A 6,294-nucleotide genomic window follows, 5' to 3' on the forward strand; every position below is an offset into this window, starting at 1 on the left:
CTTTGGCCACTGAGACTCCATTTTCATTTCTCCCATCTCTCTGTCTACTCTTTCTCATTTATCTTTTACCAGCTCCACACCTTCCACTCATCCCTTCAGTGGGTTCTCCAGGTACCATCTTAGGTGCTTTCAGAGTGATCTTTTAAAAATGAAAACAGAGACATAATTCTTTAGCTTAAAATCTTTCAGTGGTTACCAGAGAATAGGGGGTGGGGAAGGAGGGCGGAGGTAGACGGGGTAAAGGGGGGCAAATATGTGACGACAGAAAGAAATCTAACTATGAGAGGTAAACACACAGTGTAAATACACACAGTGTAAATACATATACGCCTTACGTTAAAGTGTAACTGAAACTTATTAGATCTTTAACCAGTGTCACCATAAAAATTAATTAATTAATTTAAAAAAATCTTTCAGTGGATTCTGTTAGCTTTCAGAATAAAATCTAAACTCTTTAGCTTCATCTATGAAGGTATTCATGATCTGGTTCCTAATGACCTCTTGTAAATAGATGAGAAGGGACATCATCACATTTACAGATTTGAAATACCACTTTGATAGCAGTGGTGACAAAAATAATAGATATCCACTAAATATTTGTGAATTAATGAATGAAAGAATGAGGATATGAGACCTTAACTGAAGGATATGCTGGAGAAAGTGAAGAGTGAAGACAGAAGAGGAACTCAGAGATAAGTTGATAAATCTGCAGCAAGGGTAAATAATTAAACAGAGGTGAGATATTTAGTTGGTGGTATCGTCATTAAAGAAAGAATCACGAGGATAAAGAATTTTAAGAGTTTATTAGTTCAGTTTTAGAAATACTGGTTTCAACCAGTATTTTCCGACCACAGCCCAATATGAATTTTTTGTTTCATCCATTTGAAATCATTTACCTGAATACATAATTGCCTGGTTTTCTCTATCTTTCATACCTGTTCTGACTGCCTTAAGTACTGACTCCCGCTTTTTTGTTCTTGACACCTTTTCATTCTCTGAAACTTGTTTTAAACAACCTCTCCTAGGACGGCTCCTTTACTCAACCCAGAGTCAAATTATATTCACACATTTTCACATCCATCCATCCATTTATCTATTCAATATTCAAGTACTGACTTGATAATTTGTTAAGTAATAGTATTTATTAAATACTATTTAATATATAGTATACTATGTAGTAAATACTATAAACATTTATACTAAATACTACACTATTTAATATATAGTGTATTATATTACACTATTGTATTATATATAGTGTATGTAGGGGGCTCTGTGCCCCCTACTTTTAAAATAATATTTAACACATTACAGTATAGTACTTGATTTACAATATACCTGCCTCAGAGGTTATAAACTCTTTGAATGTAGGTACACTGTCTTATTTGATTTAATCTTCCAAGCACGTAGCTTATTATTAAGTACATAGGTGTTTCTTAGAAAATGATTATGAAGGAATGAATGCAAGAAACCCACTGACAGGTATAGATGTTAAGCTCTGGACAGCAGTCCCTTTGAAAATCTGATCCTTATAGATTTTACTCTGAAAAAGACAAGAAAATAGACATAACATAATGCCAAGTGTCAGAAATCAAATTTTTCACCAAGCTGAAAGAAGTAGGCATTGTTGGGACTGATAAGTTAACAAGCCCTGAAAGAAACAGAGGAGAAGCAGTCATAACAGGGCATCTCTCAAGTCAAATTCATAACTGCTAAACAATTACCTGGAGTGTCTTTATGTATCAGTAAGAGTGAATTTCTCCGAGCAGAGTTGGAGTCATAAAGGAATAGAACTCAATGAAATATTGTTAGCATTGTCATCAGTAGGTCTTTATTGAATTGTGAATGAATCTTCCATTATCTTAAAATATGTCAAAACTTTATTACAGCTACAATTCCCTAACTTTCTCTGGCTATTAAATATTACTGTGCCTTAAAAATTCTTAGAGGACTACTGTTTCAATGTCAAGTTATAATTTCCCCCATATTTTCCAGATATAAATAAACAAGTTATATAAAAATTGCCATTTGATTTTATTGCTACATGTAATAAGTTTGTCCAATTTGTCCATGAAGACCAAGATCTTTTTGTTATTACTGTTTTCTAAATTTTTTTGAACTTTAAATATTCTCTTTTAATAGACAGGTGTGCAGTCATCTGTTAGCATTTCTAATCACAAACATTCCTAAACACTGTCTTGTTTATTTATACATATACCTATTAGAGAAGAGATTAAACATAACTATATTTGAGGGCAGAATGAAAAACACACATAATATTATAATACAAAAATAGTGGAATTTAGCTTTAAATATAAGTTTAAATTAGAAGGGTAAGTGAATAAAAAATGTACAAATATGTTTAAAAGGCCATAGGATTTTCACTGGCCTAGCTCTCACTTATTGATCAGAGGGATTTGATGGGTGAAAGACAAATGAGGGAAAATTTATAGAATATGACTGATCGGTTATGGGAGGTCAAGAAAAGTTTCTAGATGGTTGACTAGAAAAGAGAATAACTACTGATAACAGAAAAATCAAAATGAAGAAGAAATGATTTTTTAAAAAATGAATGAGTTTGGCCTTAAAGACATTGAATTAGATGTTGCAGTTGGATAGCGAAATGACAATATACATTTATACAGTACTTAGAGATGTGAGCGTAGGATTCAAGAAGGATATAGTAACTAAAAAGCATGTCTGAGAGTCTTTTATATAAGATAAGGATGCATGACATGGTTAAGAGCTCAGAGAGTACAGATTTAGAACAAAAAGAAGGCAGAAGCAGTCAATGGAGCAAGTAAAGGAGAAGCAGCAATCAGAAACAGTGAAGAAGTGGCATGTGGCTAAAACAGCAATGGGACACTACAGAGTTCACTCAGCTGGGCCTACAGTCAGAAACCATCTTACACCTGGACAACACTAGAGCTTCCAGCTCGGTCTTGGCTATGGTTGTTCCAGAACACACCACTTTCCTCCACTTTACAGTCTAGTAAAAGGGGTCACATCTTTATAAATACACATCAATAAATAAAGATGTGACCCCTTTTACTTGATGGTAAAAGGAGTGCTTAAGGTGCTATTAACTCCCCAATAGCACCTTAAGCACTCCTTTTACCATCAAGTAATAACTAATAACTAATAACTCCCCTATTAACTCAGCACTCCCAATAACCATACTGGGGACAGGGAGAGTTTTTCTCCCAGAGAGGCTTTGTGATAACCGTCCTCTCCAAAAATCACAAGCTCTTTTCATTACCTAAGGGCACCATCCATCACCTCCAAACAAGAACCACCCTGCTTCATTTCTCTTGCTTTAAGGAAAGAGGATTGTATTGATCAGAATAGCCTGGGCTGCAACAACAACCCCCAAACCCAAGTGGATTAACAAAACAAAAGTTTGTTTATGTTTATCTCACAATCTTTTGTAGTTTGGGTGACTCTCCAGGACAAATGTCCTCTTTGCAGTCACTCAGCAATCCAAGAAACTGACCTTATGACACCACCATTTCAACATGTGGTATGTATGACCACTGGAGGAATAAAAAGAAGCCGGCAGGTTGCACAGCTGGCAGCTTTATCCGGCCTCGATTTGGCCAATCTGAAACTATATTTCCCAGAATCCTTTTCCCCTTAAAATTTTCCAATTAGAGGTGGTCAACATAAGAATACCCCCATGATTTAGAAGGCAGAAGTGAAATAGCAGTAGTAAAACTCTGAGAGTCATCATAGCTAGAGATAGTGAGAGACGGATCCAGAGCTATCAGCAGATTCCACCTTGTCTTTGCTCTCCACACACTGAAGAATAAATGCAGCTAGGCAGAAGATTTTAGCTTCTTCTTACTCACCCTCATTTTATGTCCTGACTATCAACCTTTCTAGTCAAGAGTAATACCCAGCCCACCACCAGTCACAAAGACAACAATCTTCTATCGACTTCTCCAGCTGTCTTCCTGCATAGTCCCCCATTGGCTAGTGGGCATATCTGGCTTCGCACGTTCCCTGAGAAGCACCAATTTATCCACCTATGTCAGTGCTTCAGAAGTACTGGTTTGTGATTTTTCTCTGATCTTTAAACCAACCTTTTACACTCTTATTTCTCCATCTCCCACAACTGTGAAAATTTATTCCCAATAATAAATCCCTTGTTCCATTAATACAGTGGTTCTGCTTCCCTGGCTGACAACTGCTGCAATTAATGGTATCAACAGGTATCCAGGGAAACAGAAGTTTAAGAGTGAGAACAAAAGTTAGTGCTCTGACTAAACAGTAATAAAGGCAATAATGACCCTGTTGTCAGTGGTAAAAAGAACTCTGGTTTTCTGTCACATGCAGTACCAAAAATGTCATTTAAATTATCTCCTTTACTCAGAGGCCCATAGAAGACAAGGCATTGAGTGGTCAAGTATTTGCTCTTATAGAAAACTGTAACAGAAATAAAATTATAATAAGTCGTTTGTTTGTTCTAAGTGTACTGGAAAACCTGGAGGGGAAAAAAAAAAAACCGATGGGCTCACGGTGTTAAATTTCCATTTTAGTAAGGAAACAAAAAGTTTCTCTGTCTGCCCCCCTAAAGTTACCCTTATTTCCTTAGTTGTAAGTCAAGATTTCTGGAAACAAATCCCAAAGTCCAATCCCTGATTGTCTGAATTACAACCCCAACTGAATTTCTAATCTCGTAGGAAAGCCTTAATTGATAGAGTGGGACCTTATAAAGTATGATGGGCAGATTCCAGTGATGTATAGGACCTCAACTTCCTAGATTGGGCTGATCTTCCTTTGCTAGTAAAAGCAGCCCTTCTCACCTTCTCCAGGTATGGAGATGGCCTCTCCCGAGGTAGCTACCTTGCAGGGATACACCTGATCAAGACCAATTCCCAACAACTCTCCATGATTCTAGACCTACAACCAAACTTAAGTCCTGGCAAGCCCCAAGTGGTCAGGTTCAAAATAAGTACCATAGCTACCCAAAGATTTGCAAGATCTTTGTAATGTTTTTTATCAACAGAAATCTAAGTAAATATGTATGACAATGGCTCATAAGATTGTTGAGTTGTAGAAGGAGAAAGATTATGTTTGATTGGGCTAAATTTGTTGATAAAGTGAGTGTCAATTGGAGCTCTTAATGGCTATTGTAATAGGCAACAGAGCCAAAGCAGTAATTAAAATTACTTGACCAACAGGGATCCTTGGCATTTGACAATTTATAATGGTGTGCCTAAGATGGGAAACTCCGGAAGTCTTACTTGATTTGTATAAGCAGGAATTATCTTAGAATAAAGATCAGAATATCTGACTTGAATCATTAAAATAAAGTCACAGCTACTTAGCCAATTCCAAGACTTGAGTCAGTTCACAGATCCAAAGCCATCTGAATGAAAAGAAGCCTGAGTCCCTTGAGGAAAGACCCTGATACATTGCCAAATAATATATAAAAAATGTTTTTCTTAGCCTTCCCTAAGAGATGTGTGGCATTTTACCAGAATGACAATGCATTGCAGAGGAGAAAATGGCTAGACCTTGGGGGAATTATTGGACACTCGCTACGAACTGAGAAAATTTCTAAAGAACCAAAATACTACTGTGGACCACCAGCCAGTCATGGCACAGAGTTATGGAAGTCAGGCAGTTAAGGAAGTTTGGCTCAGGTCTCTGTCATGGTAATCGTAGTGTCCATAAAATCAGTCCATAGTTCTTTTCCCACTTCTGGAACACAGTATTGAAAAAAAAAAATGATAGCTGGCAGAATCTCCATACTTGTTCTCTTTATTATTTTTCTTTCTCCCATTCCCTTATCTAACATAATGTATGAATAGCAGTCAATATGTCAATATTTAAGTTAGAAGATATCTAAGAGGGAGTGTGACTCAGTTAGAAAAGGAATGAACATAATCTAAAGATGGATATAATTATTATGGGGCTTTTGCCCTCTTTTGGAAGGCAACATAATGTTAGTATGTTTTCAGTTGCATGTAGATGCATCATGTTAGGTAAAATAGTGACTTAGCTATTAGATATAAGTATGGTTAAAAGTAGTATGAATAGACGCCATACTGACAAGAGCTGGTCTGCAGTTGTTTTGTATTTTATCAAGTTTGCTAACCTGGAACTATGTTTCCCAGAATCCAATTCCACTGTAAAAAGAAATTTGTGTGATTTGAAAAGCAGAAGGGAAGCAACAGCCATTACTTTTTGGAGGGCATCCTAGTTAAAGGCAGTGAAGGACACAAAGATCTTCCAGAAGAATTCAACTTGTCTTTAATCTTCTTGATGTTGAGGCAGATGCAGATATAG

This window comes from Pteropus vampyrus, unplaced genomic scaffold (genome assembly GCF_000151845.1).
Source record: "Pteropus vampyrus isolate Shadow unplaced genomic scaffold, Pvam_2.0 Scaffold2, whole genome shotgun sequence".
NCBI lineage: Eukaryota > Metazoa > Chordata > Mammalia > Chiroptera > Pteropodidae > Pteropus > Pteropus vampyrus.